The sequence below is a fragment of the Ursus americanus genome, chromosome 30, assembly GCF_024610735.1.
Source record: "Ursus americanus isolate L20-20 chromosome 30, mUrsAme1.1.p, whole genome shotgun sequence".
In the NCBI taxonomy this organism is placed as follows: domain Eukaryota; kingdom Metazoa; phylum Chordata; class Mammalia; order Carnivora; family Ursidae; genus Ursus; species Ursus americanus.
In genome coordinates this window covers 16,579,922-16,594,283 of record NC_142156.1, presented here as the reverse complement: position 1 = coordinate 16,594,283, position 14,362 = coordinate 16,579,922, and positions in this window count along the sequence as shown.

The following is a 14,362-nucleotide window of genomic DNA, read 5'->3' as shown; positions in this document are numbered from 1 at the left end:
ATTACCCATTTCCTCCTTCCCCCTTCCACCCCCCAGCCCCTAGTAAGCATCCTTCTACTTTCTGTCTCTATGAATTTGACTACTTGAAGTACCTCACAGAAGTGGAATCATACAATATTTGTCCTTCTGTGTCTGGCTACCTTCACTCACCGTAATGTCTTCAAGGTTCATCCGTGTCGTAGCTTTATTGCAGAATCTCCTTCCCTTCTAAGGCTGAATAAGTTTCAATTGAATGGAGGGGCTACGTTTAAACGTAGGCTCTTTCATGCCAAGCTCTGGAAGGTGTTTTCTGTAGACTGACCCCTAGTAACCAAGTAATGGACCCGTTCCCACTCATCTCCATGCCCTTCTACATGACAAATAAGAGTAGGCTGAGCTTACCCTTCTGTATTGGCCCAGAGGGAAAGAAAAGCAAGAGGCTGTGGGGAAGGGAGTCGTGATGGGTATGTGTGGGGGTCTGTGCCTCTGTTTCTCCCTCAGGCCCTTCCCTTCTGGCCTTTTTCACCTCCCGCCTAAAGAGGCCGTAGGGGTCCTGGCATTTGGAGCGCTGAGTGTTTTGTGCTACTTTCTGCAGAGAGACAGAAGTGGCAGAAATGAGAGGCCCACCTACAATGACGAGGCTGGGCTGGAGCCAACTTGGCCTCTTGGGAAAGCCTGCGTAGCCGGGAACTGAGAAGGTGGATTCATAACTTCTCAACTCCTAGCAAAGCCCGGTGTTCATGAGTTGCTATGGCTCAGGGAACAGCCTCTGTGCACTGCACGGAAGATCGTGCAAGGATAGTCACACATCGTCAATTCTTCTTTGGAATACTGACATCCCAGGGCGCTTCCGCTGGGCCTTCCCCACTCCCACCTCTACCTTCTTTATGGACTTCTCACTAATATCGGAGCAGAGTGACCAGAAACACACAGTTATCATAACCTGCCTTTTCCACTGCAGCGAGAGCACCAACCAACACCACCATCGTGTACTGGGAATTCACTCAATAACAAGAGTTGAGATTTATTGAGCTGATGAAAAAGCGTTAGAAATAGTCGTGATGGTTGCAGAACACTGTGCCTGTAATTCAGGCCAATGACCTGCACGCTTAAGAAGGGTTAAAATGGGGGCACCTGGGTGGTTCAGTCGGTTAGGCACCTGACTCTTGATTTTGGCTCAGGTCATGATCTCAGGGTCGTAGGATCGAGCCCCATGCCGAGCTCCACGCTCAGCGGGGAATCTGCTTGAGGTTCTCTCTCCTTCTGCCCCTCCCCTCTGCTCGTGAGCTCTCAAATAAATACATCTTTTAAAAAAAATGGTTAAAATGATAAATTTTATGCATATTTTACTGTAATAAAAAAGTAGTAAAAAATAACAAACTATTGCCAGATGGTTTTGGAGCTAAGAGAACAAGGGAGATGTTCTTAGATTATTAGATAAACCCTAAGGGGTTCAAATTCAAAGTTCAGTAGCAGTAGCAGACTCATCCACAGAAACATGTGCGCTTGTAGAAGGGTCCGCCGTTCCATCTAGATCTTATCGTCTCTCTCCTACTGAGGGACATCCCTAGTGCTCTACTCTCTTCTGGCTCATTCTCTTCAGCAAACCAACATGCTATAAGACCTCTCATCTCTTTAAAATTTTCATCATTTTTTATTTTTTAAAAAATAAACTCTACACCAGCATGGGGCTTAAACTCACCACCTGGAGATCAAGAGTTGCATGCTACAGCAACTGAGCCAGCCAGGGGCCCCAAAATATTTCTTTCTTTTCTTTTTTTTTTAATTTAATTTTTAATGTTTTAAATTTATTTTGGGGTTTTTTTTAGAGTAAACTCGACAATAGCCTCTCACCTTTACATAAGTCATCCTCTACTGATGCTCACCGCCTTCCAGCACTGCCCTCCGCTGAGCAGAGAGTTGCCTGCCCCGCCTCCCCTTCCTCCACTCCCCTCCTCTCCTGAGCCCCACCCCTTCAAAGAAACATGTTCCTCAATGGATGCCATGGCTGTCCCACTGGAGAAGACCACTTTCTGGCCTTGGTAGCAGACTTCCTCACTTCCTCCCTCCGGAGACACTCCTGCCGCCTGGCTCTCTGGCCTGAACTGTCTCAGGGTCCCGGCTCGCTTTCCTAACCTTGCTCCTAACCACACGGGGACTCACACGTCACCATCCCGGCCACATTCTCTCTCCCATGCCTGCCCAACACTCCTCATGTGTCTCCATGCTTATACTCCTACCCCGCTGGGTCTATTTTCCAAACAACATGTAGTTTAAAAACATACAAGTCATAGTCTGTGGCTCCCCTGCTAAAAAATACTCCTAGCGCTCTCACATCTTAATAATAGGCACCACATGTTTTCCTTGACTTACAAGATCTTAACCACCTGGACCTTCACTACCTCTTCAGTCTTCTACTCCTTCCACTCTTCCACTTCTTCATCCCGGCCCCCACATACTGGCCTCCTTCCTAGTTTTCCAGCATGCCAAGCACACCCCCACCTCAGGGCCTTTGCACTTGCTCCCTCTGCCTGGGATGCCCTTTCCCCAGGTATATACACGGCTCAGTCCTTCATCTTGTTTGGATCCTTGGGCTCATTTTGGAGCCTTCTGAGCTGAGTAGGCTTCCTTAAGCACCCTGTTGTGTACAACAGCACCCTACCTCATCACTCTGTACGCCCATAATCTGCTTGATTTTTCTTCATACCACTTATCACTACTAGATACATATTTGGTCGTTTCTTTATCACCTGTTTCCTCCCCCTAGAAGTAAGTCCAACAAATGCAGGAATTTTATTGCTTACAGTTATAAAGCCTAGAACACTGCCTGACACTTAACAGACGCTTGTTTTTGTTTTTGTTTTTTGTTTATGTTTGTTTTTTGTTTTTAAGTAGGCTCCACACCCAGCACGGAGCCCAGTGTGGGGCTTGAACCCACGACCCTGACATCAAGGCTTGAGCTGAAATCATGAGTCAGTTGCTTAACCAACGGTGGGGGGGTCGGTTTGGCAGATGGACTGGCAGAGGGAGAAGGAGAGGGAGAGAGAATCTCAAGCAGACCCCACACTGGGCATGGAGCCCTACGTGGGGCTTGATCTCAAGACCTGAGATCATAACGCCAGCCGAAACCAAGAGTCAGACACTTGGCTGACTGAGCCACCAGGTGCCCCTATATGTTGTTTTTTAAATCCACTCCTGGGGGCTTCTGCCTGGCTCTGTCAGAAGAGCATGTGACCCTCGATCTCAGGGTCATGAGTTCAAGCCGCATGTTGGGTATAGAGATTACTAATAATTTGTTTTTAATCCACTCCTGGAGGGGCGCCTGGGTGGCTCAGTCGTTAAGCGTCTGCCTTTGGCTCAAGTCATGATCACAGGGTTCTGAAATCAAGCCCCACATCGGGCTCCCTGCTCAGCAGGGAGTCTGCTTCTCCCTCTGCCTGCTGCTCCCCCTGCTTGTGCGTGCTCTCTTTCTCTCTCCAAGTAAATAAATAAAATCTTAAAAAAAAAAAAAAGGGGAAAGAAAACAGTTTGCTGGTTCATCAGGAGTTAAACACAGAAGTACCATATGACCCAGCAACTTTATTTCTAGGGGTACACCCCCCAAAAAATTGAAAACAGGAACTCAAAATAATATATGTACGTACACGTTCATAACAGCACTCCCTGCAGTAGCCAAAAGGGGGAAACACCCCAAATGTCCGTAACTGGCTGAGGGATGAACAAAATGTATATCCATACGATGGAATATCATTCAGTCATAAAAAGGACTAAGGTTCTGATCCATACCATCATGAATGAGCCTCGAAAACATGATGCGACGTGAAGTGAAAGAAACCAGATGCTAAAGGCCACGTATTAGATGATTCCATGTATATGAAACGCCCAGAACAGGCAAATCCATAGAGAGAGAAAGCAGACTGGCGCTTGCCAGGGGCTGGGGGAAGGGGAGAATGGGGAGTGACTGCTAATAGGCCCGGGGTTGCTTTGGGGCTGGAAGAGCGTGTGAACGTTCTGGAACTCGACAGAGGCGGTGTGTGCACTGCACTGTGAATGCACTAAATGCCACTGAAGGTTCACTTTAAAATGGTTAATTTTCTGTTATGTGAATTTCACTTCAATCAGAAAAAACTGTTTGGGCTTCATGTTAGATCCTTTAATTAGCACAACCTTGACTTTCATTATGAAATAGTTAGCATTTTTGCAAAGACTCCAGTGATAAAAAGGATTATTGTGTCTCTGCAGAGAACACAAATTACAAAATTTCTAGGGCAGAGGGGACAAAACAGGGTTCCAAGTCAGAAAGGAAACGCCATTCATCTTATTCTCCTTCTTCTTCTGGTAAATATATACCACTCAAGAATCTGGGACTAAATTAAGTATCAGGGGGCTCCTGGGTGGCTCAGTCGTTGGGCGTCTGCCTTCGGCTCGGGGCGTGATCCCAGAGTCCTGGGGTCGAGCCCCACGTCAGGCTCCTCCACTATGAGCCTGCTTCTTCCTCTCCCACTCCCCCTGCTTGTGTTCCCTCTCTCGCTGGCTGTCTCTCTCTCTGTCAAATAAATTAATAAAATCTTAAAAAAAAATAAATTAAGTATCAAATTTAGCTCCTCTCCCGTTGAAACCTCTCCCCGCCTTCCCAGTTACCCCAGTGTACTGCCTGTGGGACACTCACTGCTGTGTCCACACTGACACCCACTCTTTCCTTTCTCCCCCAATACCAAACCCTTCCCCCAAGCAGCCCTGAGCCCCGAGGAAACTGAGCCCAGCCCCCAGCAGCGACTAATCTTAGGAGAATCCATTCCCCTTACCAGTGACTGGTTCAGGTACAACCATGTGACCCAAATCTCATGAATGAGAGATGGGGGGAGGTTTGGCGGTATGGTGGTTTAAAAACGACGCCCCACACATCCTCTGATATGCCTCCCTTTGAGAAGTTGAAGCTGGGGGTGCCTGGCTGGCTCAGTGGGTACAGCATGCTGCTCTTGATCTCTGGGTCGTGAGTTCAAGTCCCATGTGTGGCGTGGAGTTTACTTAAAATTAAAAAAAAAAAAAAGGGAAGCGTAACTCTAGCCCCCTTGTGACTGGGTTGGACTTCGTGACTCGCTTCAACATACTGAATATGGCCGAAATGATGCTCTGTCACCTCCAAGATTAGGTTACCAAAAAGCCTTCGGCTTTCACCTTGGGCGGGCACCCTTGCTTTCTCTTCCTGAGAGAGCTCACTCTGGCAGAAGCCAGCTGCCCTGTCATGAGGACACTCAGGCAGTTTATGGAGACGCCCAGTAGCAAGAACCAAAGTCTCCTGCCAGGGAGGAACTGATGGCGGCCAATGTGAGCTTGTGAGTGAGCTTGAGGAGAACAGGTGTCATCCCTGTCCAATAAAAACCCACTCAGGGGTTTTTCAGAGCCTGGCTGGCTCAGTCCGAAGAGTGTGTGACTCTTGATCTCAGGGTCCTGAGTTCAAGCCCCATGTTGGGTGTGTAGACTACTTAAAGAGAAAAAAAAAAATCATCCCCACTCCTCCCCATGAGTCTCTATTTCAAGTGGCACAAAAGGCTTATTATACAAATTGGCTGAAGAATGTATTAGACTTGGGGACCCCGTCCTTCTCCATCTCTTAGCTCAGCTATCCTCCAGGCAAGGAGGGGGACTGGGTCCCCAAGTCTAATACATTCTGGGCACTACATCCCCAGGCAAGTCCTCCTTAGTGGTAGCAAAGGTGGCCCCCTACAGCTCCAAGTTTCCATTCTGGCCAGTTTGGCAATCCCCGAAGACCGCATTACCGCAAAATTCGTAGGGCCAGTGCTCACTGGGCAGAACTGGGTCACATGTTCTTTTATTCACCTATTACTGTGGCCAGGGTGTTAGAACACGCGGACTGGCCAGGACAAATTTCTCGGAGTGATAGACAAGGTCCTCGTAACCTGATCCTATTCTCTTGCCATCGACCACCCTGCCTGTATTAGTGTCCTATCGCTTCTGTAACAAATGGCCACAAATTTGGTGGATTAAAAGCGCACCAATTTATCATCACACGGTTATGGAGGTTGGAAGTCCACAGTGAGTCTCGTGAGGCTAACTCCAAGGTGCTAACGTGCCTCATTCCTTCTGGAGGCTCTAGGGGAGAACGTGTTCCTTATCTTTTCTTCTGCATGACGTTCACATCCCCTGGCTTTTTTGCCTTTTCTTCCTCTGCTTTTGTTGTCACACGATCTCCTACTGCTCTGGTCTCCTGCCTCCCTCTGATAAGGACCTTTGTGACTGCATTTAGGTCTCACCTGGATAATTCAGGACAACCTCCCCATCTTAAGATCATTAACTTAATCCCATCTGCAGAGTCGGTTTTGCTATATCAGGTAGTACTCATGGGTGTGGGGGATGAGGATGTGGCCATCTTTGGCCACCCCTGTACCCGAACACATGACACCCCCGCTTTAGCCAGCTGGGGCTCCCCTGAAGCTCTTGGGCTCCACCAGGCATTTCCTCCCCTCCGTTCCTGGCTCCTGCTGTTTCCTCTGCTGAAGGACTGGCCCACCCCTTTCCACCTGCCAATCTCCATACTTGAATTTCAAGGCTTAGCTCAAATGGCACTTCTCTTTTGTAGCTTTCCTTAATCCCCACAACGGGGGAGAATGAAGTGCACCCTTTCTGGCGTTCCCAGAGCACAACAGTTTACGACAGCGAACCACGAACCACGGTATCGGTTTACATAACTGGTCACTTACTTGATTGGGACATCTGTAGGAGTAGGGACTTTTGCTCGGTCACCTTTATTGCCCCAGCTCCTAACACAGCTCCTGGCACTTAACAGGTGCAGAAGAAGTATTTAGTGAGTCCAAAGCAGTTCGTGAAATCCATTAAGATTTTTTTAAGTCCCAGTTTGTAGTGGGATGGCTTTATGAAAGATGTCAGTAGTTCCATCCACCAGGCCCTGCCTTCCCGACCCCCCTCATTTGCATAATAGCTCCCTTCCTTTCTTTGGGGAGCTTTCTCTTCCCCACACAAGGTGGTCATGGTCCCATTGCCCTCAAGGCCACAGGGCACATGGCCTAGGGTATGGTCAGTCAGAGTCAGAGAGGTTACCCCAGGCAGGGCATGTGGCCCAGATGGGGCTAAAGTAAATGAAGTTATGGGACTCTGCAGGGAGGCTGGAGAGAGAAGGTGCTGGTGAGCCAGTGTGAGCAGTACCCGGTGCCGTGTGGGGTCCTGCCCCCCTCATCCGTCTCCACCTGGAGGAAGCCTGCGTGTGGACGGGAAAGTGAGGTCAGTCGGAAGGAAAACCGAGCTCTCGGTGGTTAGTGAGCTGGCCAAGTGTGGGACCACAGTCCCCAAGGCCAGCCGCACCCCCGAGCTTCCCTTAACGAGAGCTAAGCAATTCCTCTTATCTGCTTCTATCAGTCGGGGTTGGATTCCTGACTTGTGCCTGAAGGATCTTGACTAACACAGGCCTTCACTTTGTAAGACTTTGTGGCTGAACACGCTGTGCACTGCAGACACCCAGCACCACGACTGCAGGGGGCTGGGTAGCTTCTCCGAGTCTGGGATGCAGGAAAGAGAAGGTAAAGTAGTGAATTCATTTCCTTGACAAATACTTTGTGATGGTCTGTGACGTGGGGGAAGACCCCGAAATGGCACATTGGGGCACAGTATATTAGTCAAGACTCTTTCATTGACAGAAAATCAAAAGAACCTGGATTAAGGGGGGAAAAAAGGTGGGGGAGAGGGAGGATGGAATTTATTGGCTTATGTAACTGCAAAGTCCAGGGATAGGGCTCATTTCTGGCATAGCTGGATCCAGTCCCTCTCCACTTCTCCCCTCTCCTTTTTGCTGTATTGATCTTATTCTCAAGTGATCTCTTCCCACATGGCAGAAAAGATGGCTGGCAGCTCCAAATTTATTGCCAGCAAAGAAGGAATGTGAAACGTAGAGAGGGAAGTAAGTTAGACAGAGTTAGGGACTCTATCAATTAGGAATGCTTTAGTCTGTAAGTAATACAATACCCTACTAATGGGACTGAAGTGATAAAGGTTTCTTTATTGCATGAATTAGCTGTCTGCAGGCAAACAATTCCAGTGTTGGTTCAGTGATTCAACTACGTCATCAAGAACCCGGTTCTTTCTCACTTTCTGCTCTGCCATCCTTAGCATGTCTGTAACATTGTCCCTCTGGGTCACAGAATGGCTGCTGTGACACCAAGCATCATAGCCTCACACAGTGGCATTCTGAGAAGGAAGGAAAGAAGGAAGGTAGGAGCCATGAACAAAAGGAACTGCCTCACTTTCACCTTTTTTATTTCAGGGGGTAAAATCATTTCCAGAAACCCCCAGCAGACTTCCCTCTCCATCTCATTGGCCATAATCTCATCACATGACCATCCCTGTCCATACCCATCCTATGATTGGCTCCAACCAATCATGATTTCATCTGTTTGCTAAGAGAGCAGCGCAATTGTCCAGATAGTCACCCTCTTTGAGTTTCTGGGGTGGTGAGGTCTATCCCCAGTCTTGGGAGATGAACCACGGTTGGCCTCATGGAAAGTGAGGGAAAGTCTCTTGGAGGGCTTCTGGACCAGGTCTTTGGTGAGGCTGCTGAGCCGCTCATTTCACCTGCCCAGACCCGGACCCACCTCATCGTGTGAGCCATGCCTCTTCGGCTGGGGTTCTGTTACTCGTACCTCAAAGCATCTCACAGATACATTCCTCTAACTGGCAGAATTTGCTCAAGGCTGTTTTCTCCAGACTCGCTTTAGTGCTGCAAAGACAGAGGCCACAGGGCAGGCCAGCCCACTCTGTCCTTCCAAGGTCCATCTCGATTGCCACCTTGTCCCTAAAGCCATTCCTGGCACGCTCAGTCACAATCACCCTGCCCTCTCCTGAGCCCCTCAGACATTTTGTACATTCTTCCTGTTGCCTGTCCCATTCACTCGGCAAGTGTTTATTAAAGCCCCGGCCATGCCGGGGGAGCTGCTGGGTGCTGGCATCGTACGGATGAGGTTGCCCCTTGCCTGCCTCCTACCACGTGGAGCATGCTTGGTTTTACTCTGCCCAGGCCTTTGTCCATTCCCTCCTTCCTCATCCCTTCCAACACGCCAGTGTTGAGGGGCTTCTCTGGGCCAGGCCTTGAGCGGATGAAGGAAAACGGTCCCCACCTTCAAAATGTGTAAGCACAGGGGCCACGAACACAGGTTGGGGGAGACTGGGGGTGGCAAAAACGCTAACACAGAGACCACAATTTGTGTCCACTGAGCTGAGCTAAGCACCAGTTCCTTTAATCCTCCCACAAATCTTCTGAGGGGCAGATATTACTACTCTCTCCATTCCGGAGATGAAATCACTGCTCAGAGATGTCACATAACTTTCCCTAGACCACTCAGCCAGGCCGTAGCAGAGCTGCGGTTTGAACCCAGGCCCCGGGCACAGACCTCGGCACCGCACTGCCTGTCCAGGCTTGGAGGCAGACTTGCAGATCTCCGTTTGCATGGAGAGCCCTTGAGCACATCCTTCCCGCACGGCCTCAGACGGACCCACCCCTGTAGTGACCTTGATCTTTGGCTTTTCGCCTCCAGACCGCAAGACAACGCATTTCTGTTGTTTAAGCCATTCGGTTTGTGACACTTTGTTACGGCTGTGTTAGCAGACGAACACACTGTGTAAGTGTCAAGGGAGCTGGGAGGTAGTGAGAGGGAGGGAGAGAGCTGCGAGATGAGACTGGAAAGGTAGGTCAGGGCCAGGTCACGCAAGATCTTGTAGGCCGAGGCAAGGCTTTGGATTTTACTCTAAGATCTGGGAAAATCAAGGATGGGCTTTCTAACTGTCATAAGTGAGGGTATCGAGAATGATTTGGAAAGGGGCGGGAGTAACGGTGGAAAGACCAGCAAGGAAGCCACCGCAACTGTCCAGAGGAGTGAAGACAGTGGCTTGGACAGAGTGGGTTCTGCAAAGATCTGGGAGGCCTGCCAATGGCTGGGGAGGGGAAAGAAGGCAGAGTCAAGGGTGATGCCCAGCTTCTGGCTTGAGTTCCTCGCTGGAAGAGGATGAGTCTTATTCTGAGACAAAAGACCCGAGCTGCAGGTAGAGCCAGGTTTGTGGGGGAGAACGGAAGCGTTCCTTTCAAGCGCGTTAAGGTACCTGTGTGTGCGGCATCCCGACAGAGACGTTGAGCAAGCAGACGCTTCTGTGAATCTGGAGCTCGGAGCAGGGTCCAGACCACAGTCCGCAACCTGGGGATGGGACTTCGTGGCGTCGAGATGGTCTTTCAAGCCACAGGACCTGGTGAGCTCACCTAGAGAGAGAGGAAAAGGAAGAGGGAGGCTGGGATTTATTCCTGAGAACCCCTCGCCTTCAGAGGGCTGGTGGAGATGACCAGGAATGACTCATGACTGCTGGTGTACAGAGAAACCACAGCCTGGGGAGGCCAGGCTCGTCCCGGAGACCAGGCGGGCCTTCAGGAGGACACCACGCTTAGGTGGAGTGCGGGAATAGGAAATGGCCGGGGAAGGGAGCAGTTGTCAAGCTGTCGGAGGGAATGGAAGCAAAGACCTGCATGTCAGTGTCCCAGGGTAACAAAGTACCACAAACTGGGGGGTTTAGAACAAATAGAAGTTGATTCTATTATAGTTCTGGAGGCTGGAAGTCCGAAGCAAGACTTTTTTTGCACATAATCAAGCATGGAGGCATCTGTAACCACCCTACTTAATGCAGCCCTTCCCTCCTGCCCCCTGACACTATTCCTTCCTAGCACTTATCGTTTTCTGAAATTTCATACAATTTCGTTTGTTTGTAAAGGAGCAAGGACTGGGACTGTAGTATCCGCTTATAGACCCAGAATCCTGATGGAGTCTGGCACTTAGTAGGCCCTCAAGTAATGACTGAGAGAACAAATAAACCATATAGAAACAATATGCCTAGAAAACATTGGAAGAAACACCCCAAAGTGTTAATGGTTTCCTCTGTTGAGATAAGACCACTTTTACTTTCCCTCTCTATATTTTCCTGCTTTAAAAATAAAACATCCTATTTTTGGGGGGAGATGGAAATGTTCTACATCTTGATTTGGGTGGTGATTACACGGACGTGGACAACTGTCAAAACTCATGCAACTGAACACTTGAGACCTGCATTCTGTTATATGCTAATTATATCTCAAAAATAAAAAACATAGAAATAATATATGTGTATATCCCAAAATACAGTGCTCTTGCAATTATCTTATAGCACTTAAAATATATAATTGTAAGTAGGATAATAGGTATTGCATCTGTATTCTAAATTAAATTTGACTTGTTATAATATTAAAAAAAGAAGAAGAAAAAGAAAAAGGTTTTGGATGACCTTTACACGCGGACACACACAGACCAGTCTATACCTGCCAGGTTAACACCACTTTGTAACAGCCCCTGGGAGTTTATAAAAAATTTGTTCTAGACTTTCTCTCCACTTATTCTGTAATAAACTGAAGCCACAAGCTAAGCTGATCCTTCCAGAACCTCAAGTTTCCAGTTAGTCTGTTTATTCCTGTGTGCGCCTCTGGGGGCAGTAACTGAGTCTATGCTCTCAAAGAAAGGACTCCTTAGAGTCTAGATAGTTTTGGTTCCGGAAGCAACTTTTCCAGCTGGGGAAGCACCCAGGCTTCCATGAAGCTCTGTATAAAAGAACCGAGATGTCAGCTTAAGTGGTTGGTGTGGACTGGGCCCCAAGCCTCCCTGGGGCGAAGGGGCCACAACAGGCAATCGGAATGAAGTGATTCCCCAAAGTCGGCTCTTGGGTGGAGGGGGGACCACTGGCGTGGTTTTCTTCCTCCTTCTTTATCAGCTCTGGCTCAGGCCCCGCTGGAGTGGGAGAGGAGACAGACGTTAGAAAGTTCCATGAGGAGCGGGGGAGGCTTGCAGAAGGTGGGTGTACGGGACCGTTTTACTCACACCAAAGTGGCCTCGTCAGTACTCTGCTCCTTTCCCAAAGCAACCACAAAATGGGGACTTGGGAGCTGTGTCCTTTCTGTCCCCACGTCCCAAGGGTAGAGGGGCTAGTTGAGCGGAGTGGCCAGGAGCCCAGATTTTGGACTCAGGTAATGCTGAGACTGAGCACTGCCCTAACCAGGGATCCACGATGCGACCTCAGCCCTTACCAGGGATCCATGATGCGACCTCAGCCAGTCCTGAGTTGTCCCCTGCTGGGCCTCGGTTTCTCGGTTTGTACCGCGGGGTAGTTCTACCTACTCACCGGCTGGCGTGGAGGACTGAACGGAACAGTGCGTGGAAAGTACTCAGCGTAAGAACTGTGGTTCGGTCGGCAGCAATTCAACAAACGTGAGCTTCAAGCCCTTGGAATCAGACCCGTCCAAACAGGGCAGAGCTTGCTCCCACCCTGAACGCTCAGCATGTGGAGAAGAGGTCTCGAATTCTGCGCTTCTAATTCTCCCTCGGCTTCGGGTCCTACAAAGAAAACAGAGGTTCTGGGTCTGCCTCTCTGGATTGCCTCCTTGGGGGTAACTGGTGCTGGAAAACGGGTCTCTCCTGGGTTTGTTCTTCTAGGTGGTTCCAAGTCAACTTGGGTTCACACGGGCTAACAGTAACTCAATCGGGCTTCTTAGCGTCAATTACCTCCCTTCTCACAAGAATGTTATCTCCGCAGGTGAAAACTGTTTTTAAGAGTTCACCAAAAAGCCCTCTCCCGAGGAGGGCTCGGGCTGGGAGAGGAGAGAGGAGGGGCTAGGGGTAGGCTGTCTTTCTTGGGATTATTCTGGTTCTGAAAAGCAGCAGAACATTCTTATTTATAAGAGTGAGGGGGAAGGGGGCCGCGGGGAGAGGAGAACCGAGCATAGAGGAAGAAAGTGAGAAGGGAGAGCTTTAGCGTTACTCTGGCCAAACAGAGCTAGGAATCTCGCCAAAGGGAGAGTGCACGATTGGCAGCAACTGAGAGATCCTGCATGGACTTTTCGGCAAAATTCTGGGCCGCAGCACGGGGCCTCCTCCATTGGGGCCAGGAGAGTTCTGGCAGCAGCCCCCGGCCCAGGCATGTTCCCACATAATTGAAGACGAATGTGCTTGGGGGGAGGGTGGATGGAGGAGGCCTCTGAGCTCCCGGGTGCAGAACCTCAGCGTTCTGCAGTTGGCCCTGTTTGGGCTCAAAGCCAGTTAGTGTCGATTTTCCGCGGCATGGAAACAAATGCAATGAAGCTGTTTTCTGGAGGCATGCATTTTGAAAAGAGGATTTTAATTTTTTTCCGCAAGGACAGGTGGGGCCAGGAGGTGGGGGCGGGAGGGGGTTGTGACGTGGCTTTTCTACTGCTGTCTCTTCTGCAAACGGTTTTGGGCTCATAGTTTCCGTGTGAGCACAAACTCATCAGTTAGACTGTGTGAGTGGGCATGGCCACGACTTAAGGCTAAGTCTTTCACAAAAGATAATTCCTGGAAAATGCTGCTGGAGGACCCTCTGGCTGTGTGTGATAAGTCACAGTTTGTTTGCTCTCCGCTGGAGTGTTTCCAGGAGAGCCGCTCTCTTGTTCCTCCTAAAATTTTCCATGGACTCTCCTTCACTTCTCGGTCCTTCTCTGTGATCTTGCTCTTCTGCCCCCGAAATGAGTTCGTGTTCCTTCTTTTCAGTGAGCACCAAAGTCTTTTGGGGCTAACCATTATGTTAGTGATGAAAGTGAACCGTCTAGTTTCTCAAGTGGTGGAGACACATCATTCTTTTAATGGCACTTGACTGTGCCCAGCCCTCTAGGGAAAGTCTGGACTCTTGGCCCATTGGGCCATACCCAAGGGATTGAGAATCTGCAATCACAAATCGATTTGGCTGGAGGGGTCTTGGCGCACCCTTCCTGTTTAAATAAGGAAATGGACATAGAGGCAGATTTGGTCTGGGACCGACTGCTCCTTCCAGACAAGAGATGGTGAAAGACATCTCCACAGAGGCCAGGTCAGTAGTGTTTCTCATATTCAGCATTTATGTTCCCCTTTTATCTTTCGGGAAGAATTTCACCATCAGTCTTATTCGAGGCTGGATCTGAAAGGAGTTTTGGGTCAGGGGATTTAGAACGTGATCTGAAAAAAAAGCAAAGCGGCTTTAGTTCACTTAGTGCACTTGGTAATTAGCCTCGGAGTAATAAACGTTATCTGCACCCGCGCAGCTCCGTGCCAAGTACCAAAACCATTTTCCAGATGATTCCAGTGAGAAGTTTCTGACCTGAAGCAATTCGACATTGGGCCCTAAAGACTACACTCATCTTGTGTAAAACAACAGATCGGTCATCTCTCCCTGGCCTTCTTCAGTGCAGTAAGAATGCAAAATCCAGATTAAGAACCGACTGCAGAGCCCTTCGTGCTCGCCTAAGCTTCCAGAATTACAGTAGAGACTGCTCCATGTTCGTGAAAATATACTAGCTAAA